The sequence below is a fragment of the Thermobia domestica genome, chromosome 3, assembly GCF_964235325.1.
Source record: "Thermobia domestica chromosome 3, izTheDome1.hap1.1, whole genome shotgun sequence".
Classification (NCBI taxonomy): domain Eukaryota; kingdom Metazoa; phylum Arthropoda; class Insecta; order Zygentoma; family Lepismatidae; genus Thermobia; species Thermobia domestica.
Window position 1 is genome coordinate 241,307,366 of NC_137456.1, and position 25,244 is coordinate 241,332,609.

Sequence of the window (25,244 nt, forward strand, 5' to 3'; positions counted from 1 at the left end):
TAACAGAAAGTAAAGAGTAATGTTCTTAATTTTAAACTTGAATTTCTATATAATTATGTTTAATGAAACTTAACTCAGTATAATATGTTACATTGAAAAGAGTGTAGTCATTTCGTATTGTTAAAATCAAGTTCTCGTATTTGCTGTAAGACCTATATCGTTTCTGCCACCCATGTAGACAAGTCTTGCTCTAAACCTACATCGTTTCTGCCACCCATGTAGACAAGTCTTGCTCTAAATCTACATCTATTATACGGTTCAAAACACTTCATAAACATATTTCTTCAATGGGACTGTGAGCATCGTACCGTGAAGCTACAATCTACCTAACATCGACCATTAACGCTGGCTCCCCACCTATTCATTCGATGGATTTCACCAAAATGTTTTTGATATGTTGACGTAAATGTGTGAAGGTTTGATAACAAAGGTACTTATCGTCGTATGGGAGTGATTCATTGTATCAAGCAAGTACTTGTGTAGAAACTCACTTAACAGTAAATAGAATTCAAATTACCACCAAAAATATCCGAGATTACTTATATCCAAAGAGAAAGAGAAAAACAGGTCTTTCTTCAATAGTCATTGAAGACAAGTGAACTTCAACAACTAAGATCTCTTAGGACCCAATCTTCACAATACAGAGGTCTTTTGGGTGGGGCGGGAGGGGCAATTGCCCTCCCCAGGGGTTTGAGGAATATATATGCTTTAATAGATTGCCTACTAATATACTAGTACAAACGTGAAAGACTTATATCTACCTCCCCCCAGCGAAGTCTGAAATGACGCCCCTGTTACAATAGCTGTTTTCTCTCAACCTTATATGGTTTGTAGGATTACCGTCGCAGCCAGGACGGAGTAGAGTTATGACTACCATAATGAGATATTCGAAAAAGTGTGCAACCACACATATTATAGCTGTATTGTAGTTGATTGAAGCAGAAAATGAAACCAGCTGTAGTGATTGGTAGAGGATTTCTTAATTATTATGTTTCTTTTGCTTACAGAAATCTTATTCAAAACTGTAGAAACTACACTATGTGTGCACTGAATTAAGACCACCTACCTAATACTTTGTCCACTTTTGCTCAGCGGACGGCCTGAACACGGTGTCATGGATTCTGTTAGTTGCTGATATTTTTCCACGGGGATCTAATACCATATATTCCTGATTTCATCCTACAACGATCCCAGAGATGTTGATGCAGGAGTCATGGTGCGAAAAGTTCCTTCTACAACATCCGACAAATGTACTATAGGATTAGGATCCGATGAGATAAGGAGTCAATTCATATGCTACAGCTCCGTGAAATGTTCCTTAAGCCAAGAAGTAAGTCCTGGCTATGTGGCACAATGTATTGCCGTCGTGGAAAATGCCGTCTTCGTTTGGGTAGAAGTGTTAGTAGTAGAAAATGGATCGATCTGGGACATAAGTGAACAACTCACGAGCCCCTGGGAAATTGAGCACCGTACACCGTGAACCCACGGTCTTTTACGACCTCCATTTTGAGGGTGAATTTGTTCCCTTTTTTGAGCACTTTTTAGGGGGTGTACTCGTTCTCTTTTATGACCACTTTTTAGGGGGTGAACTCGTTCCCTTTTATGAGCATATTTTCCAACCCCTACGAACACATAGAAGAGCAGATAACACATAAGACTACGTAACACACAGCAGAGCAGATAACACGTAACATAGCAAGGGTGAACTCGTTCCCTTTTATGAGCATATTTTTCAACCCCTATTGGAACATAGCAGATAACACATAAGACTACGTAACACACAGCAGAGCAGATAACACATAACATAGCAAGGGTGAACTCGTTCCCTTTTATGAGCATATTTTTCAACCCCTAATTGAACATGGCAGATAATACATAATACTACGTACTTTTTCCAACCCCTATTTTATCATAACAGAAATCACACAGAGACTACGAAACATAGCGAAGATTAGAAGAGCACATAGCAAGGGTGCACTCGTTTTCTTTTACGACCTCCATTTTAAGGGTGTACTTAGTGATGGGCAGTGGGAATATTCCCGGTGGGAACGAATTTAAAAAATGGGAATATTCCCGGGTTTTTTCCTCGGCCTATAAATTCCGGGAAGGAATTTATTTCCATTTCTTTACTTTATCTTCCGAATTATAAAAACCATATGACTAATTACTTTATTTTAATACATTATGATTTACTTCTAGGTTTTAAAGAATTTGGAGGTTAAAAAATTTAAAATTATTTGAGAGTACTTTATATAACTAATAAAATGATTTTTAAAGTTCCATTTCCATTTGCACTAAAAAGTATGGTAATTGTTTAGAATTGGGGGCCGAAACTAGCAAAAAGTAGGATGATTTATGGAAGAAATGAGTTGATAGTGATGTTTAAGTTGTCAAGAAAGTATCGAGCACATTTTTTTAGGGCAGAAGGGGATTTACACAAAACGGAAAGGTAAGTGGAAGTGATTTATGTGAGGAAAGAAAGTGAATTGTTGGTAACGAAGATAGAAAACAACGTGGCATGCGGGGCTCTAACCCGCCTTCACTCGCTAACGCTCGCTCTGCAACGCTGTCTGAACTTAACGTTTTAACGTAATTTAACGCATGAAACCATAAAACAAACGCATCGGAATAAAATATCGCAAAAAAGTAGGTGCAAAAGCTAGCCCCCAATGCTAAAAAACAGCCAAAATTAGCGAAGTACTAATTTACAAATGATGAAAAGGAACCATTTTGAAAAGTAATTTAGAATTATGTAGAAATAGAGATGAAGTACTATTAATAAACCCTAAACCACCATTAGTAATAGACGTCGGGCTGTCTCCTCTCTCTGAAGAAGTACTCGGACTTCTTTTACATGTGAATTAACGTATGGAATTTCGAGAAATAGGTAGAATGAAAGGTCGTGTATGGCAATGTTACGTGCTAATATATAAAGATAAGTAAATATCTTGCAAATTTTGTGAACATAAATATGTATGCGCAAATGTTGATAAATTGTTGAGACATGTATCTTCCAGCATTTACCCAATCTAATTGGTTTATAACATTTACAAATTTAATGTGTTTATAATATCAGTAATAGAGTCAAGTTCAGCAAATCCACTTACATATAAACTTAAACAATTACTATATAATTTACTAAATAATTTTTCACACATATTTAATTGATAGAACATATTGTAAATAAATATACATTTATGCGTACTTTCTAAATATAATAAAGTGTTAATAAAGTAACATAGTACCGTTCAGATTATAAATTTTAAAGAATCCTCTGTGGACAACAGTAATAATATGCTGTGATATAAAAATTAAATCAATATTGAAATCATAATATAGTAATAGAATGCAATTTTCTTTCTGATTGAACATAAATTCCCGGATAAATTCCCATTTTGGGAATCTTCCCGGGAATATTCCCAGGGAATATTCCCGAAAAATATCTTCCCGGGAATTTACCCATCACTAGGTGTACTCGTTCTCTTTTATGAGCATATTTTTCAACCCCTACGAACACATAGAAGAGCAGATAACACATAAGGCTACGTAACACACAGCAGAGCAGATAACACATAAGAGTACGTAACATAACAAGGGTGTACTCGTTCTCTTTGATGACGATTTTTTCCACCCCTAATTGAAATTACATAACACAGCAGATAATATATAAGATTCGTTTCCTTTTATGAGCACTTTTAGGGGGTGTGTTCATTCTTTTTTATGATTACTTTTTCAACCCCTATTTGACATAGCAGAGCTAATACAAGAGTATGGCTTATTTTTCAACCCCTGTTTTAACATAACAGAAATGACATAAGAATACGTAACATAGCAGAAACACATAAGACTATGTAACATAGCAGGGGTGTACTCATTCCAACCGTTATTTTAACATAACAGAAATAGCAGACAATGAGCAAAGATAGTCACTTTAGAGGGTGTATTCATTCATTCTCTTTGATGACCATTTTTTCCACCCCTAATTGAAATTACATAGCACAGCAGATAATACATAAGATTCGTATCCTTTTATGAGCACTTTTAGGGGTGAATTCATTCCTTTTTATGATTACTTTTTCAACCCCTATTTGAACATTTTAACATAGCACATATTTATGAACACATTTTCCACCCCTATTTTAACGTAGCACTGATTTCGCTAACAACCCTTAATTTAACATAGCAGAAATGACACAAGCATGTCCCCAAACTACTGACCATCGTGAACAAAGGTCAAACTCAAAAAACGAAACAACATATCGAGGTGGTGTTTCCACATTTAGCAATAGGTCATCAGGTACTACACGTCCCAAAATTAGTGGTCATTGTGGTCAAAGGTCAAAATACTTAAAACCTAATAACTCGAAAACGGAGCCACATATTGAGATGTTGTTTCCAAATTTGGTAATAGATCATCAACAAAGTACAAGTTCTAAAATAATGACCATCGAGGTCAAAGGTCAAAATACTTAAACCTAAATAATGATCATCGAGGTCAAAGGTCAAAATACTTAAAACCTAATAACTCAAAAACGGAGCCACATATTGAGATGGTGTTTCCAAATTTAGTAATTGGTTACCAACTACTACAAGTTCCAAAATAATGACCATCGAGGTCAAAGGTCAAAATACTTAAAACCTAATAACTCGAAAACGGAGCCACATATTGAGATGGTGTTTCCAAATTTAGTAATGGGTTACCAACTACTACAAGTTCCAAAATAATGACCATCGAAGTCAAAGGTCAAAATACTTAAAACCTAATAACTCGAAAATGGGACCACATATTGAGGTGCTGTTTCCACAATTAGTAATTGGTCATTAAATACTACAAGTTCCAATATAAAGATCATTGACGTCGAAGGTCAAAGTACTTAAAACCTAATAACTCGAAAACGGAGCCACATATTCAGATGGAGTTTCCAAATTTAGTAATGGGTTAACAACTACTACAAGTTCCAAAATAGTGACCATCGCGGTCAAAGGTCAAAATACTTAAAACCTATTAACTCGAAAACGGAGCCAAATATCGAAGTGGTGTTTCCACATCTAGTAATTGGTCATCAGGTACTACATGTTCCAAAATTAGTGGTCATTTAGGTCAAAGGTCAAAATACTTAAAACCCAATTACTCGTAAACGAAGCAACATAACTCAAAAACGAAGCAACGAAGCATTACTGTGTTGTTGCCACATTTAGTAATTGGTCATCAACCACTGCAAGTTTCAAAAATAATAGCCATCGAGGTCAAAGGTCAAAGTACTTAAAACCTAATAACTCGAAAACGGATCCACATATTGAGGTGCTGTTGCCACATTTAGTAATTGGTCATCAACCACTGCAAGTTCCAAAAATAATGAACGCCCAAGGAACCAATAAACGCGAATAACTCTTAAACAGAGCAACGTTTTGAGGTGCTGTTTCCAAATCTCGTAATACGTAATCAACTACTACATGTTCTGAAAAAACTGACCATCGAGGTTAAAGGTCAAATATTTAAGCTTTAATAACTTTAAACAAAGCCTGTGTGACCTATTCAGTTTTGTACCAAGCAGAGAGAAATGAAGAATGAATAAATATGACTGGCTTACTTCGAGATAGAAAGCAACGATATACATTTTAACTAGCTGCGTATTTTAAATCATTTTGTACTATTTAAATAAACAATCGGATAAATTTAACCGGTTCAGAAGTTCAATACTATTTTGTACTCTTTAGTGAGCTTTCCAATTTCGTAGCAACAAGGACCATTTTTTAAACTAACTCAGAATTTAATTTCATTTTGTAATACTCAAATTTGGATCGAGTGTTTAGTTTTGTACGAACCAGAAACATTTGATTGGATTATTTCCTTACGTACCAACTGGAAAAATTGAAGGGCCATTATTCAAATAAACGAAGGAATAGAGTATTTAGTTTTGTACCAACTAGAAAAAAAGGAGTGAAGTATGAATAAAATTTAGGTGGACTATTTTCTTTTGTACCAACTGGAAAAGAGAAGAAGAGCTACTTTAACTAGCTCATTATGTACTGTTTAAAGAAACGAAAATTGACTATTTAACTAGCTCAGAATTTATGTAAGAATAATTTCGATGTTCTACTTTTTATACCAACGAGAAAAAATGAACTAGCTGAATATTTAAATATACGAAAGAATAAATTTAAGTGACCTATTCAATTTTGTACCAATGAGAAATGGCATTTTTAACTGGTTCAGAATTTTACTACTCAAATAAGCAATGGAATATTTAGTTTTGTACCACCTCAGAAATGGCATTTTTAACTGGTTCAGAATTTTACTACTCAAATAAACAATGGAATATTTAGTTTTGTACCACCTGGAAATTGTTCTCTGGATGACACAAAAATATACAAAATGTAACACCACAAAGGTATAAAATTCTGAGCTGTTTTCTTCTGATTGTTACAAAAATGAAATAGAGTAATACAAAATAGTATAAAAATACCGAGCTTGTTATAATGGACCTTCATGGTTGGTATAAAACTAAAAGGGGCTCGCTATAAAAGTGAATAGGTCACACAAATTTATTCCTTCGTTTATTTGAATAACACAAAAAGGTATAGAATTTCTGAGCTTATTCCGTCGTTTGTTTGAGTAGCAGAATATGGTATTTCTTTGTTTTTCTCTGGTTGGTACAGAAAGTAGAATTTGAGTAGTAAAAAATGTACATAAAATAGACCTCCGTTTTTTTAATTGCAAACAAAATTTTTATACTTGGTAAAAAATTGAATAGGTCACTCAGTGTTAATAGCACAAAAGGTACAAATTTACCTTCTTTGCTTAAGCCACTCAAAATTTATTCTTTCGTTTCTTTGAGTTAGTTAATATGGTTATTTGATTAGTACAAAATGTTAATTCTTTTCTTTTCCTGCTTGTTTTCAAAACTGAATAGGTCACAAAAATTTATTCCTTCGTTTATTTGATTAGTACAAAATGGTATAAAATTCTGAGTTAGCTAAATTGGACCTCCTCCGCTCTCTTCGTTTATTTAAATAGCACAAAAGGTATAAGATGCTGAGTTATTTAAAATGGTATTTCTTGGTGATACCAAATTGAATAGGTCACTCAAATTTATTCATTTGTTGATTTGTGTAGCACAAAAATACTCAGCTAGTTAAAATGGCCCTTCTTTGCTTTTCTTCTGATTGGTATAAAATTGAATAGATCACTCAAATTTATTCCTTCGTTTATTAAAATAGCACATAAAGGTATAAAATGATCCTTCTTCGCCTTTTCTGGTCAGAACAAATTCTTTCCTTTTTTCTGCTTGGCACAAAAAAATAATACTCCATCCAAATTTAGTTTTTTCATTTGTTTGAATGGCACAAAATACAGAAATTCTGAGCTAGTTACAATGATTCTTCTTCGGTTTTTTGATTATTTGAATACTACTGAGCTGGTTAAAAAGGCATTTCACGCTGGTACAAAAAGTAGGACACCTAAACAAAACGTATATAAATTCTGGGCTAGTTAAATTGGTCTTTTTTCACTTTTTTCTTTCGTTTATTTGAATACTAGAAAATGGTTCTTCTTTGTTTGGTATAAAAAGTAGAACACTCAAATTTGTTCTTTCGTTCATTGGGCTAGTACAAAGGTACATAAATTCTGAGTTAGCTAAATTGGACCTTCTTCGATTTTTCTGGTTAGTACAAAAAACAGGCCACTCAAATTTATCTCATCGTTTGTTTAAATAGTACAAAAAGGTACGGAAATTCTCAGTTAGTTAAAATGGGTCTTCTTCGCTTTTTCTGATTAGTACAATTTTGTTCTTTCATGAAAATACTCAGCTACAAAATTAAATAGCTCACTCATATTTATGCCTTCGTTTATTAGACTAGTTTAAAATGATATAAAATGATCCTTTTTTGCTTATTTCTTTGTTTGTTGAAATAATACAAAATGGTATAAAATACTCAACTTCGGTGTTTGAAATTAAATAGCTCACTGAAATTAATTACTTCGTTTAATTGATTTTAGAGTTGACACAAGTTATAATTCCTTTGTTTATTTGAATACTCCAAAATGGAACAATATTCTTTGTTTTTTCTCGGTGGTACAAAACTAAATATTCCATTGTTTATTTGAGTAGTAAAATTTGAACCAGTTAAAAATGCCATTTCTCATTGGTACAAAATTGAATAGGTCACTTAAATTTATTCTTTCGTATATTTAAATATTCAGCTAGTTCATTTTTTCTCGTTGGTATAAAAAGTAGAACATCGAAATTATTCTTACATAAATTCTGAGCTTGTTAAATAGTCAATTTTTGTTTCTTTAAACAGTACATAATGAGCTAGTTAAAGTAGCTCTTCTTCTCTTTTCCAGTTGGTACAAAAGAAAATAGTCCACCTAAATTTTATTCATACTTCACTTCTTTTTTTCTAGTTGGTACAAAACTAAATACTCTATTCCTTCGTTTATTTGAATAATGGCCCTTCACTTTTTCCAGTTGGTACGTAAGGAAATAATCCAATCAAATGTTTCTGGTTCGTACAAAACTAAACACTCGATCCAAATTTGAGTATTACAAAATGAAATGAAATTCTGAGTTAGTTTAAAAAATGGTCCTTGTTGCTACAAAATTGGAAAGCTAACTCAAGAGTACAAAATAGTATTGAACTTCTGAACCGGTTAAATTTATCCGATTGTTTATTTAAATAGTACAAAATGATTTAAAATACGCAGCTAGTTAAAATGTATATCGTTGCTTTCTTTCTCGAAGTAAGCCATTCATATTTATTCATTCTTCATTTCTCTTTGCTTGGTACAAAACTGAATAGGTCACACAGGCTTTGTTTAAAATTATTAAAGCTTAAATATTTGACCTTTAACCTCGATGGTCAGTTTTTTCAGAACATGTAGTAGTTGATTACGTATTACTAGATTTGGAAACAGCACCTCAAAACGTTGCTCTGTTTAAGAGTTATTCGCGTTTATTGGTTCCTTGCGCGTTCATAATTTTTTGAACTTGCTGTGGTTGATGACCAATTACTAAATGTGGCAACAGCACCTCAATATGTGGATCCGTTTTCGAGTTATTAGGTTTTAAGTACTTTGACCTTTGACCTCTTTGTTTATTTTTTTGAAACTTGCAGTGGTTGATGACCAATTACTAAATGTGGCAACAACACGTGAATATGTTGCTTCGTTTACGAGTAATTGGGTTTTAAGTATTTTGACCTTTGACCTAAATGACCACTAATTTTGGGACATGTAGTACCTGATGACCTATTGCTAAATGTGGAAACACCACCTCGGTAAGTTGTTTCGTTTTTTGAGTTTGACCTTTGTTCACGATGGTCAGTAGTTTGGGGACATGCTTGTGTCATTTCTGCTATGTTAAATTAAGGGTTGTTAGCGAAGGTCAGTGCTACGTTAAAATAGGGTTGGAGAATGTGTTCATAAATTTGTGCTATGTTAAAATGTTCAAATAGGGGTTGAAAAAATAATCATAAAAAGGAATGAATACACCCCTAAAAGTGCTCATAAAAGGAAACGAATCTTATGTATTATCTGCTGTGCTATGTAATTTCAATTAGGGGTGGAAAAAAATGGTCATCAAAGAGAATGAATAAATACACCCTCTAAAGTGACTATCTTTGCTCATTGTCTGCTATTTCTGTTATGTTAAAATAACGGTTGGAATGAGTACATCACTGTTATGTTACATAGTCTTATGTGTTTCTGCTATGTTACGTATTCTTATGTCATTTCTGTTATGTTAAAATAGGAGTTGAAAAATAAGCCATACTCTTGTATTAGCTCTGCTATGTTCAAATAGGGGTTGAAAAAGTAATCATAGAAAGGAATGAATACACCCCCTAAAAGTGCTCATAAAAGGAAACGAATCTTATGTATTATCTGCTGTGCTATGTAATTTCAATTAGGGGTGGAAAAAATGGTCATCAAAGAGAACGAGTACACCCTTGTTATGTTACGTACTCTTATGTTTTATCTGCTCCGCTGTGTGTTACGTAGACTCATGTGTTATCTGCTCTTCTATGTGTTCGTAGGGGTTGAAAAATATGCTCATATAAGAGAACGAGTACACCCTTAAAATGGAGGTCGTAAAAGAAAACGAGTACACCCTTGCTACGTTACGTAGTCTTATGTGCTCTTCTAATCTTCGCTATGTTTCGTAGTCTGTGTGTGATTTCTGTTATGATAAAATAGGGGTTGGAAAAAGTACGTAGTCTTATGTATTATCTGCCATGTTCAATTAGAGGTTGAAAAATATGCTTATAAAAGGGAACGAGTTCACCATTGCTATGTTATGTGTTATCTCCTCTGCTGTGTGTTACGTAGTCTTATGTGTTATCTGCTATGTTCCAATAGGGGTTGAAAAATATGCTCATAAAAGGGAACGAGTTCACCCTTGCTATGTTATGTGTTACCTGCTCTGCTGTGTGTTACGTAGTCTTGTGTGTTATCTGCTTTGCTATGTGTTCGTAGGGGTTGGAAAATATGCTCATAAAAGGGAACGAGTTCACCCCCTAAAAAGTGGTCATAAAAGAGAACGAGTACACCCCCTAAAAAGTGCTCATAAAAGGGAATAAATTCACCCCTAAAATGTAGGTCGTAAAAGACCGTGGGTTCACGGTGTACGGTGCTAAATTTCCCAGGGGCTCGAGAGTTGTTCTCTTATGTCCAAGATCGATCCATTTTCTACTACTAGTGTTGCATTATAGGGTGTACGCCATTCTCTAACACCTGCAGGTACAAATCGGATGCCTCGCTGTGGTTCATACACACCCACGTCCTAGCCCATGCTGACCGAAGTTTCCCCAATCCAGACAGCGACCGTTCAGTACCCATTATGCACGAGGGATCCATAGCGTCATACTGTTTGTGCCACACATGCACATGCCCATTCGAGAGGAGTAGCACAAACACTTATTTATCGGACAACCATACTCTTTTCCAATCATCTATGGTCCATGTTCCTGTGGCCGAGCGCGATAGAAAATGGCGAAAGAAAAGATTATTATTGTTTCTAATAAGAGAGAAAGAACTTAGAAACAATTCTGCAATGAAACAATAACGTTTCGGACAAATTTAGGACTCATACCTTATGTATTCATGAATTGTTTGTAAACTAAACGCTAAGTTTTGACAGAGTACGAATCGAGATCGTAGACTGTGACGTAATGTCAGTATTTCCCTTGTGAAGGAAGTTATTTCAACTCTAACTTGTAAGCAGAAGAGAAATTGACCATTCTTCATGTTGCTATACGTCAGAAATATCAACATTTCAAATTACAAAATATTTCTTAATATTCTCGGCGGGAATCGAACCGTGGATCCCTAAATTAAGAAACGAATGCTCAAGTCACTAACGTAAGACTGCTCTTTCAAGTAAGAGTCAAGAAACATTCGTGTATGTAGCAAATTTCAAACGTTTACGATTCTAATCTTTATTATTATTGAAGCACTAATGGTGATGAACCTGGTGCCCCAGACCACTCATTTATGATTCGCCGAAAGTATATAAGTAATTTATCACAAGTTTGACACATGATCCATGGTGACTTCTCTACCGAATAAGAAGTTTACACTTGTAGTAAAACCAAGTTGTGAAATTCTAACTGATCGAAGTTTGAATTTCAACGGTCAATCGCTCAAACACCGCCTGTTGCAACAACGATAGATCTGACCTTTACCATATAAAATGCTCAAGTGTTTGTGATGGATAAAATTACGATGAATTTCAATTAAATTATAATGGCCTAGTTATTTCCTTGTCGAATTATCGATACTTCTCAGTGGAAAAACGCATGAAATTATTAGTCCCAAATCAAGATAAGTGGACCAGCGTACAGAGGCTTACATTACAAATGTTATGTCTAATTTTCTAACAACTTTATGGGTTGATTGGCCTGTGCTCTAAGCGCAGCATATAATAAACACGCTTCAACAATTACTATAATAGAAATCGTACAGTAAGCAGGATCGTATCCAGGGGCAGATCGAGACAATTCCCCCTCCTTGAGGAGGAAACTTTCTTATTTTATATATTAAAGAACCCATCCCAGAGATTGGAGCTGTTAAAAAGAGATCTAAGTAGTAGTATTACAACATACCGATACCCCAAAAGTCCGTCCGGGATCCACCTCTGATGGTAAGCATATATGGATATATGATGCGAAGTACTGTATATTTTATTTCTCAACTAATATCGATCATTTCCGATTATTTTTACAAACTAATCTACTATCAATGTACCATATATGGAAAGTGCCGCCCCTCCCCATAAAGAAGTTTAAAAAATGCTAGGAGACTTTTTGTTCATTTTCAATACAGAGTTGATATACTGAATTGCAGCTCCGTAAGCTGAACTGCTTGTAAGATACTATTTTTTGGCACAAATTCGGATCCCCACTGACCCTTAGGATATAATTATAATAAAAACAAAATGATAACATCCAAGTTTGATTTGAGGAATCACTATATACGAAAATTCATTTCCTTTGACTGCAATTTTGCCGTGATGATTAGTAGATAATTCAAATTTTTATATAATAATTAATATATTATAGTGATTCAAAAATGATTTTTTTTCCAGTAGTTAGCTCATCTCAAAACTCACAGTTGTGTGTCTCAAAAACAAGTAGTAGTAAAAAGTTCTAATGCTGTTATTACAATTTACAACTATCAACATCCAAATTATTTCATGTTCATTTTTTGTCTTAGCCATAGGCATTTCAAATAAGTAAACAGAAACAAATGAAAATGGGAAATGGAGGCCTTGAAAGTACAAACCGTAAAGAAATTCACCAGTCTTCCGAAGGATATTATTAAATCACGCTCCACCCTACTCATAGTAAGTAAATACGCGGATCTGTTTCTCGCCACGTAGCATAAATGTAGCAGAAATCAAATGTTTGTTATTGGCGGTTATCGTGGCTGAGCATACTAAGGCAACGGAGGATGGTGGGTCGCAGTGGGTCATATTGGTGCTGAGTCGCACCGGGTCACATCCTGTAGACCCACCAACCCACTGAGCATGTATATGAAGTAGCAGGCCACCAATGGCAGGCCAGAACTTCGACTTCATTCATCGTTAGTGCTTCGTTAGTGCTAATTAGTGCCGCAAACACCACATCGTTAGTGCTACGAAAATAACGTCTCAATTTTAATAGTTACTATTGGCCTGCTAACTTCATGCCAATGAACTTGGCAGGCCATTTATGACAGACTAGAATTTAGACTTCACACATCGTTAGTGCTTCATTAGTGCTCGTTAGTGCCACAAACCCCATCGTCAGTGCTACGAAAATAACGTCTCAATTTTAATGGTTACTATTGGCCTTCTAATTTCATGCCAATGAACTTAGCAGGATACCTATGACAGGCCAGAATTTGGACATCACACATAGTTAGTGCTTCGTTAGTGGTCGTTAGTGTCACAAACCCCATCGTTAGTGCTACGAAAATAATGTCTCAATTTTAATAGTTATTATTGGCCTGATTGGCCTGCTAACTTCATGCCAGCAAGCCAACATATCGAAATGACACCATAAATGCCATTGCCGGTTCGAGCAGCCTTAGTGTTCATTAGTGCTATAAACATTAATGTTACTGCTTCTAAATATACACACAGAGTTTTGAGTAACAAAACGGGTCCGTTTCATGAAGCTGACAAGCCACCTATGGCAGATCACGATTTCAACCTCACATATCGTTTGTGCTTCGTTCATGCTCGTCAGTGCTGTATATCCCTTCCTTAGTACTTCAAAGGCAACAGCTATATATATATATATATATATATATATATATATATATATATATATATATATATATATACTATTTAAAAAATCAATTTTCCTCACCTAAATTCATTAACATGTCCCACAGAACTTACCTAAGAGCACAATCTCGATTGCATCCATCGTTATTACATCGTTAGTGGTCGCTAATGGCACATACCCCATCGTTACTGCTCTACAGATATTGCCTACAATTTTGAAGAAATTATTATTTAGCCTTCTAACTTGTGGCAGCACGCTAGGGACGAAATCTACGACAGATGGCACCCGTCATTAGTGCTTCGTTAGTACTTGTTACTGCCGATAATTATATCGTTATTACTCCATTGATAATTATTACATTAAATAAAAAAAAACATTAATGGCTGCAACATAATGGCAGCAGACAACGGACGAAATGTACGACACACCAAAATTTCGATCACATCCGTCATTAGTGCGTCGTTAGTGCCCCATATCCCACCGTTAGTGCTTCACAGAAAACGAATATATTTTTAAGAAAAGACATTATTTGCATGCTAATTTCATGCCAGCAGATCAAGACCAAATCTGCACAGACCACAATCTTTATTACACCCGTTATTAGTGATTCGTTAGTGTTAGCTAGTGCTGCGTATGCCATCGTTAGTATTGCATATATAACGGCTACATTTTTAAAGAAATCCATTACGGCCATGCTAATCTTACCCCAGGAAGCGAGGAACAAAATCAACTGGAGACTACAATTTTGATTACATCTGCAATTAGTGCTTCGTCAGCACGCGTCAGACACGCATATTCCACCGTTAGTGATTCACTGATAAAGGCTACATTTTTTAAAAAAGCCAATATTGATCTGATCATATTATGGTAGCAGACCAAGGACGAAATCTACGACAGAACACAATTTTTATTATACCCGTCATTAATGCTCGTATGTGCTGCATATCTCATCGTTAATGTTCCAGAGATAGCGCCTACATTTTTAAAAAAATCCATTTTTCCCTTCTACTTTCATACAAACACGCCACGCACGAAACCTACAGCAGACCACAATTTTGATTTTATCTATCGTTAGTGCTTCATTGGTACTCGTTAATGTTGTATATCATATCGTTAGTGCACACCACATAACAATTAGTATCATGTTGGCCCTCCCTCTTATCGATTGGGAAAAAATATAATGTCATTCGCTTGTGTTACGTTAGTGTTGGTCAGTGCCTAAATTTCAGCGTTTGTGCTATCAAAATAACTAAGTTATGAACAATTTATATTTCAGGCCAACTTTATGTCAAGCTGGCCCTGTTTTTTCCTTAATTGAGATAGATTTGACTTCCTAATGGCAAACGTTTGTGCTACGTTAGTGCTGGTTAGTGCCCAAACTTGAACGTTTGTGCTGTTCATATAACGTCAGTATAACGAAATTAATTAGTGTCAAGTTAGAACCGTTCCTTCTGATAATTGAGATAGAATTGATTTTGTAATGCCAAATGTTTGTGCTACGTTATGGCTGGTGAGTGCCAAAATTTGAGTGTTAGTGCTGTTCTAATAACAACGTTATAACGAAATCAATTTCCATCAGATTCGCCCAGCTGTTTTCCCTAATTGAGATAGAATTGATTTTCTAATGCCAACTGTTTGTGCTACGTTAGTGCTTGGTCGTGACTCAATTTGTCCGTTAGTGGTGTTGAAATTACACGTTCGTGAACTTTGCGCCTCCACTTAACGCATTATCGATAACATTTACGTCAATCATAGTTGCATCCTTAGTGCCTCTTGGTTCCCCAACCCTAACGTTCGTGCTTCATTAGTGTACATGCTACAAGTAAAAACCCTCTTGGATTCCAAATTCACGCTGGTCGCCACTTTGAGGACTAACGAAATAATTAGTGTCATATGTTAGTGTATCGTTAGTGCTTCTTAGTTCACCAAACTTTAACGTTAGTGTTTCATTAGTGTAGGTTATAGAGCCAAAGCAATGATTCACGCTGATCTCCCCACACTATACAGTAGTGAAACATTAATGCCATTCGTTTGTGTATCGTTAGTGCTTTCAGAAAATACTCGTAGTTTCGTTAATGCTTTAGTATTAGTGTAGATATAGGCAATTATATGTCACGAAACTCCCGTAAGAAATGCATGGGTAATTTTGCATTGCGTGAAATTCCCGGCAAATTGAAAAGCACTAATGACCTCTTCTAGTGTGGTCGTTAGTGCATCGTTAGTTCTTCTTTGTGCACCAACCCCTACCGTTTGTTCTTCGTTAGTGTTGATGCAACGAATGAAAAAGCTGTGGGGGGTTAGCGTGATCTTGATCCCTACTTTAAGCACTAACAAAGAAATTAGTGTTTTTCATTAGTGCATCGTTAGTGCTTCTAGAAAACACTGATGGTTCCGTGAACGCTTCACTATTAAAGTAGATATAGCAAATTATAAGTTCCAAAACTCCCATGAAAAAAGCATGGGGAATTTTCCATTGCGTGAAATTCCTGCCAAATTCAAAAGCACTAATGATCTCTTCTATTGTAATTGTGAGTGCATCATTAGTGCTTCTTAGTGAACCAACCAATAACGTTAGTGCTTTTGTAGTGTAGATGCTTTAAGTAAAAACCTTTGGAGGCCAAGTTCACGTTGCCTCCACTTCAAGCAGTAAGAAAAATTAATGCCTTCATTAGTGCATCGTGATTGCTTCTTAGTGCGCCAACCAATGACGTCAGTGCTTCAGTAGTGAATTCTATAGAACAAAATCAATGACAAATGAAAATTACAATATAAGCCCCACTTTAAGCACCAACGAAAAAATTAGTGCATCATTAGTGCTTGTTAAAATGTTAATAGTTTCGTTAGTGCTTCGTTATTGTTGTAGATATAGCCAATTATATGTCACGGAACTCCCAAAAGAAAAACATGTTAGTTTCTCTATTGGTCAAATTCTCGCCAAGTTCAAAGGCAGTAATGATCTCTCCTAGTCAAATCGTTAGTGGTTGCTAGTGCACCAACTCCGACCATTAGAGCTTCTCATGGTGAATATTTTTGTAGGGAAGAGCTACCGTGTAGTTACCATCACCTAAGTTTTATTTTATAGCGTCCATACTATTGAAGCACTAATGTTAGGAGTTCTGCAATAAGTCCTACTAACGAAGCAGTAACCATTAAAATAGTAGTCATTTGTGCTCTTAAATTTGACCTTAATTTTACAAAATGAAAAATGCTACGTGTCTAAACTTAGCACGGCACGGTTCTCAAATGCTACTAAAACCTTTTACATATTTAATCCACTAAACACTAACCTTAGTACCATGGCCAAGTTCCCGAACGTAAAAATTTAAACACCACTATCGGACAAATAGAGGCACGACCAAGCACTAACATAGCACAAACGCATGGCATTATAAAATTAAATTTTACTTCAATTAGGGAAAAGGGGAGGCCAACTTGACGGAAAATAATTTCGTTATACAGGCGTTATTAGAACAACACTAACGCTCACATTTGGGCATTAACCAGCACTAATGTAGCACAAACGTTTGGCATTACAAAGTAAATTCTATCTCAATTACGGAAAAAAGTTTGGGCCAATGTGACGTCAAGTTGGCCCCGAAATTTAAATTGTTCATAACTTTGTTATTTTTATAGCACAAACGCTGAAATTTGGGCACTGACCAGCACTAACGTAGAACAAACGAATGGCATTATTTATTTTGCTCCATCCAAAAGTGGTGGAGCCAACTTGATACTAATCACTTAACAGCTACGCTTTTTCTAGAAACCATTATTTGTCTGCTAACATCGCTACAACAGACCAAGGACGAAACCTGCTGCTAATAACGATTTTATTTACAGCCGTAGTTAATGCTTGTTGCATCGTTACTGCTCCACAGATAACGGCTACGGCAAGGTCGTTACAGGTTTCATATGTCGCATACACCATCATTAGTAGTCACATATAATGCCTATGTTTTTGAAAACCCATCGGCCCATTGACCTTCTAACTTCCTACCAATAGACCTGGGACGACACCAAATTCAGACATCAATTTCAACTTCACACATCGTTAGTTGCACAAATGTAATCGTTAATGATCCACAAAGAACACCTATATCGCTTAACAAATTCGTTATTGGCATTAGTAACTTCATTATTGGCCTGCCCTTTGACATGAAGTTCGTAGGCAAGTAATGAAGTTATTTTTAAACAAATATAGGTGTATTCTGTGGAGCACTAACGTTAAAGTTTGCGGAACTAACGAGCACTAATGAACCACTAATAATGAGTGAAATTGAATTGTGTCTGAAATAGGTGTCGGGCCAAATCTATTGGCAGGAAGTTGGAAGGCCAATAATGTTTTTTTTTAATAGGCATTATATGTCAGTACTAATGATTGTGTATACGGCATATCAAACCAGTAACGACCTAGCCATAGTCGTTATCTGTGAAACAGAAACGATGCAATATGCTGTAATAACGAGTCACTAACGACAGCTCTAAATGAAATTGTTATTAGCGAAAGGTTTCGTTCCTGGTCTGTTGTAACGAAGTTAGCAGACAAATAATTGTTTCTGAAAAATGTAGCCGTTATATGTCGAGCACTAACGATATGATATACAGCATTAACGAGTACTAACGAAGCACTAATGATAGATAAAATCAAAATTGTGGTCTACTGTAGTTTTCGTGCGTGGCGTGTTGCCACGAAACGGCAAAATGGATATTTTGCATTATGCTGCAGGCATTATCAGTTGGCATTATGCTGCAGGAAATTAATGGCTTTTTTAAACCATTATGTAGCCATTATTTAAAAAATGTAGCCATTATCTATGGGCCACTAACGATATAATACTCGGCAGTAACGAGTACTAAAGAAACGCTAATGTCGTGTGTTATCTGTCGCAGATTTCGTCCCTAGCCTGCTGGCACGATGTTAGCAGGCCAATAAGGCTTTACTGAAAATATGTAGCCGTTATCTGTAGTGCACTAGCGATGCGATATCCTTCAGTAACGATCATTAACAAAGCACTAATCATGGTAGTAATAGAAATTGTGGTCTGGAGTATGTTGTCTCTTGTCTGCTGGCACGAGTTAGCAGGAACATAATTGTTTCTTCAAAATTGTAGGCAAAATTTATGGTGGTCCGCTATAAGTTCTGAGTGGCGTATCGACTACTGGGATATATATATATATATATATATATATATATATATATATATATATATATATATATATATATATTCGTTTTCTTTGGAGCACTAACGATGGTATATACGGCATGAATGAGCACTATCGGATTACTAAGGGTATATGAGGTTGAAATCGTAGTCTGCAATAGGTGGCTTGTCATCTTCATGAAACGGACTAATCCTATTACCAAAAAACTGTATATATAGAAGGACAATGTTAATGTTTATAGCACTAACGCTGCTCGAATCTGCAATTTCCTTTATGGGGTGATTTTGATATGTTGGCCTGCTCGCATGAAATAAGAAGGCCAAAAGTAACGGCTAAAAATTGAGATGTTATTTTTGTAGCACTAACGATGGGGTTTGCGGCACTAACGAGCACTAACGAAGCAGTAACTATGTGTGAATTCGAATTACTGTCTTGCCCTAAGTGGCCTGCCAAGTTCATAGGCATGAAGTTAGCAGGCCAATAGCAACTATTAAAATTGAGACGTTATTTTTAAATCACTAACGATGGGGTTTGCGGCACTAACGACCACTAACGAAGCACTAACTATGTGTAAATCGAAATTGTGGCCTGCCATAATTAGCCTGCGAAGTTCGTTGCCATGAAGTTAGTAGTCCAATAGTGGGTGTTAAAGATTGAGACGTTATTTTTGTAGCACTAACGATGGAGTTTGCGACACTAACGAGCACTAACGAAGCATTAATAATGTGTGAAATCTCTATTCTGGCCTGCCATAAGTGGTCTGCACAGTTTATGCCAGCTTCATAAAATGGACTCATTTTGTTATCCTAAAAAATGTGTACATAGAAGCACTAACGTTAATGTTTATAGCACTAACGCTGCTCGAACCGGCAATTTCACTTATGGTGTGATTTTGATATGTTGGCCTGCTTTCATGAAGTTAGCAGGCCAATAGTAACTATTAAAATTGAGACGTTATTTTCGTAGCACAAACGATGTGGTTTGCGGCATTAATGAAGCCCTAGCGATGTGTGAAGTCGAAGTTCTGGCCTGCCATAGGTGGCTTGCTAACTTGATGGACATCCACTGAGCCAATCAAGCTCTGGATTGTAGTTGATGGTACTGTTGTCTCCTGAAATCAACTGTCATTATGTATTTCAAATTTCAAGATTAAACCCCTATTGTACACTCTTTCCGCCCATCCGCCGATATATATATATATATATATATATATATATATATATATATATATATATATATATATATATATATATATATATATATAGGTTGTTTTCCAAAACAACAAAGACAACGTTTGGGGGTTGATTCCTGACACCAATATAACATAATTATAGAACAGCCTGGGTGCACAAATGCATCCTTTGGAGTTATAGGCTGCCGAAAATATGACAAAATGAACTTTAAAAGGTCCATAGCTCCAAAACTATGGGACACGCTTCAGACACATTTACGGGGTGTCCCGAGAAAACACAAGAGCACGATGTTGTCCATCTCAAGCTTACTTAACCGTTTAGGTACCATTGTTCCCTTTTGGGAACAGCAACTTTTCAGCATTCTAGCGTTGTATATTTTCTATATTTCTGCCTGACATTAAGTAGTATTATAAATGAATGAATTGTTAATTGTTTTATTTCCCTTAATTTCACAACAATGTATTTTAAATAGTTTCTTTTGATTGTTTTACAATTGAAATTTTCATGTTTTTCACATAAGATTGCAACACTGCGTGCTTACGACGTAATATAAAAGTTGGCAAGACTGATTGTGGACAGTTGAGAGCTCAATGTGTGTACGTTCTTGTATTGTGAGTGAACGTGCGTTTGTGACTATTGTTTGTTATTGCGCAACTGATATATTTTTATGTTCCCATTTGGGAACATTGGTACGTAGGGTGTTCGTGTGAATATTTGTTCTCTAAAATAGCGAAATGACAAAGAAATTTCTTACGCTGGATGAAATAGTAGACACATTGGACACTGTGTGTTTCTAATGAGGAAACGGATGTTTGCATTCTCCCTTCAGATGAAGCAGGTGATATAACAGACGAGGGGCATATAAATGAAGACGAATTAGTTCCTCTTATGCCTAAGGACGTATGTGGTGAGTTGATAGTGGCAGTGAATAATTTCATGAATGACGCAAAATGAGCTTGAAAATATATCATCAACTTCATCATCTAACAGGAAAGGGAAACAGTGTGTGCCTAAGTGGAAAAATGTTGCGAAAACTTGCCTCAATCCCATTTCCAGTTCACCAGAAAAACTTGTGGTTTCTCCTCATCTTGACGGTAGTCCTCCGATAGATATTTTCTTCAAGATTTTGTCCCAATCATACATTGAACACCTTGTTCAAATGTCTAATTTGTACGCACAGCAGAAGGGAGCTCCACCTATAATACATCGTATGAACAGCTACTACAATTTTTTTGTTTATTACTTCTCAGCTGGTATCATATACTTCCTTTTGAGAAGTCTTACTGGAGTATAGCAGACGACTTGTGTATACCGATTGTGTCATCCGTAATGCCCAGAGCCCGTTTCGAACAAAGAAATATTTCCATATTGTTGACAATTCTAACTTACCAAAAGGTGACAAATTTGGGAAAATAAGACCTATATACGATGAGCTACAGAAGAACTTGCAGTAGTTTGGTATCTTCCACCAATATCTGAGCATTGATAAAAGCATGGTTCCGTACTATGGGCATCACACCTGCAACATGTTTATTAGAGGTAAACCAATCTCTTTTGGTTACAAAATATGTTTTCTATGTTCTTCTGACGGTTATCACTATGCAATGGACCCCTATGGTGGAAAAGACAATAGTGCTGATAACGTTAGTGGGAATATTCCATTAGGGACGAGAGTTATTCGTAGTCTCACATCATAGAAAATAATGACTAGCGCGAAGTCTTATTCGATAATTTCTTTACGTCTTATGATGTTCTTTTAGAATTAGGAGGAAAATGTGTTCGAGCAACTGGGACAGTAAGATATAATTGTGTTCAACACTGTTCCGTGACTCTATAGAAAGAACTTGCTAGGAAGGAAAGAGGAAAGTTTGTCGTCAAAAGTGATGGTAATATGTGCTTTGTAAGGTCGAATGACAGTGCAGTTGTAACTGTTGGTTCAAACTGTCTTATACACTTGCCAGTAGGATCAGTGAGGAGATACTATCGTACACATAAAAAGTTCCAATTATTAGTCTACCATTCGTTATTCAAAAGTACAATGAAAAAATGGGAGGTGTTGATGTTATGAATTGTCTACTTGCATCATACAGACCCCAAACTCAGATCCAAGAAATGTTGGTGGAATCTTTTCAATAATGCACTCAATTTAGCGATTGTTTCTTCCTGGAAATTGCATTGCGAATTGAATGCAAGCAATGAACTCACACATCTACAGATTTTGAGGGAAGATACCATGTGTCTTTCGCATCGGAAACATGACATCATCCATATTCCTCTCGAAGCTCGAAACTCTGACGCGCATTACATTGTGGATGCATCAGAAGGACGCTGTATAGTATGCAAATCTAATACAAGAAAAATGTGTTTTCTTTGTCAAAGGAGATTACACCAGAAATGATTTCCAAAGTACCATGGGTTATAAGCATTTTTTCAAAGACCTGAAAAAAGTCTGTTAGCTTATGCTCAGCAAAATTCATATGTGTAGTGTTCGAATTGGAAAAAAATGGTGAATATAAGTTCTTAAATTTCCAAACAAATACTAGTTGTATAGAATTTACAAAACTACTACTAAATACATGTACATGTATAAAGAGCAAGTGAATAGAAAGATTAGTAAATACATATCTAATATAAAAGCTTGTAGGTATTCAACTGTACCCATATGTAAAAACTCGTGCCAACCAATATCTATTTACCCTCATATCTAATATCTCATATCTATTATATATGTGTGCATGTGCTTGTAATAAAGTCATAGAAACGTAGTCTATATGAAATTGATTAACGTAATTAATTACTTATAGACAGTACTGTGAAAGTAAAACTAAGACGACGCGAATTCTGCACACGCGAAATACCAATGTTCCCAAAAGGGAACATCACGTCACAGGATGTTGGCTAGTGGTACTCGACAAATCAAAACGGAAATTTAATTATGGGTGGAAAAAGGACATAAATTGAAAATTTTGAAGAATTCGCACCAGTGGATCCATGTCCGGTCCTTAAACGGTTAACTTGATTTCGGACTTCAAAAATTTTATCCGTTTCTCCACTGAAAAGTATCGATAATTCAACAAATTAAATAATTAGACCATTATAATTTAATTGAAATTCATTATAATTTTACCCATGACAAACACTTTACCACTTTATATCCTAAAGATCAAATCCATCGTTATTGTAACAGAGTGGTGTTTGAGCGATTGACCGTAGAAATTAAAAATCCGATTAGTTAGAATTTGAGAACCTGGTTTTATTACACATGTAAATTCCTTACTCGGTAGAGAAGAGTCCGTGGGTTTTGTGTAAGAGTTGACGACATGTTTTGGTGGGTCAGTGGTTCATGGTGGGGGTTGAGTTAGAGTGGGTCACGGTGAGTCATGGGTTTGAGTGGGTCACGGTGGGTTATGAATCAGTGATTCGTGGGTCTAGTTTTCAGTGAGCCACACCATCTGTGCTCGGTTAACTGTTTTCGGTTCGGTTTAAGCTTGAAACAAGATGTATCCGTTTATTTCAGAAAACGGACCGTAATTTGGTTAAGGTTTGTTGGAAAACAGACACTATATTGCCCCTTTCAATATATCCGTATATATTTTCGAAAAGTTCTAAACGAATACTATGTAACGGTTTCGTTTTAGTTTAAGGTATTATGAGTCTGGTTTATCACTTTTGAATGGAATTACGATTTCCCATGTATTTTTCTCTCTAATTTTTTTTTTTTTTTTTGAAAACAGTTTAATCAGCAATAGAAAACCTAATCGTTTTTCGGTTCGGATTAGTTTAGGTTAAGAGCTTGAAAATGTAATCTTTACGTTTAACACGTTAGCTGCCAATGGTGAAATTTGTTGTTCACCGGTAGAGTGCCAAGCGTACTTACTTACATTATTCTTGTTTTGTTCATATTTTTTAAACATAAAATTAATATTGAAACATAATCTAAGGCAAGGTATTGAATCCGCGTGCATAAAAGTTGGGGGTCCGATCGGACCTACGTATGTATATTTTGTTTATGGGCAAGGGGATAAATTACAGCTGAACTGCCAACTTTGTTAGAAAGTTATTTGTTTATTACTAAATGTGCAGAAGTGAGAAGTGTGGATATATTCATCTTGTTTTTAGTGCTAATGAGTAGTATCTTTATGCAATGAAAAACGAAGAAATATGCGCAGAACTCGATCTCATTAGTAATAGTAGTGTAGTGATCTGTACTTTTCTGAAAATTCAGCAAATGACAGGGACACTGACATCTTGTGAAAATAAATTAGAATAAATAACGAATCCATTGTTAAACTTTTTAACATGTCATAGAAAAAGCAACAAATAGGTCCGATCGGGTCCAGAAAAGCAACAAAAGTTTGTTACTTGATATTTAGCGCCCCTAGCGGCGTTAATAATCAATATCAAAGACCAAAACCTACATGTGTAATAAAAACACTACAGTTCATTAACAGTAGAGACAGGATTTTACAATACAAGTACTCTGACGTCAATTCGACGAATTAGAAATTGTGGGTCCGATCGGACCTACAAAACATTTTCTTAGATCACTCCAGTAGGTCCGATCGGACCCACATGGCAACTAACGTGTTAGTGTCCCTCGATTATGCCTGTTAGCTTGAGGAAGACTATGATTAAACCACACTAATTATGATGGACAAACTGATGGATTGAAAAAAGTGCTAGTATCCCGAGAAAACGCATGTAACGACCCTCTCCCCCTAACCCAACCAAACGAATCCAAATCGAGAGTGAAAAGGAAAAAAAGTAAATAAAAAACAATCGATTTAAACTCGCGCAGCCAGATCCGGAAGAAGGGTCTTGATTGAGCAGATACCTTTACTCAAGTCACTATAGTTACTTAGCCGCATCAAATTTCTTGTGAATAAATTAAACAAAACACACAAATGTATCACAGGAAAAAATAGCAATAATAAATAAAGAAAAATACCAAACTTCAGTTTTTAAATAACAAACCTTATTATACCAAACCTTTCCCACCAGCGCTAGTGCAGGTATTGACGGGAAAGTGAATCAGCTGCAGGGACAAGCGCCAAATGGCGTCCGGCACATATGCCAAATTCAGTACTGGACGCCGATGGGCGTCCTCAGCAGCGAATG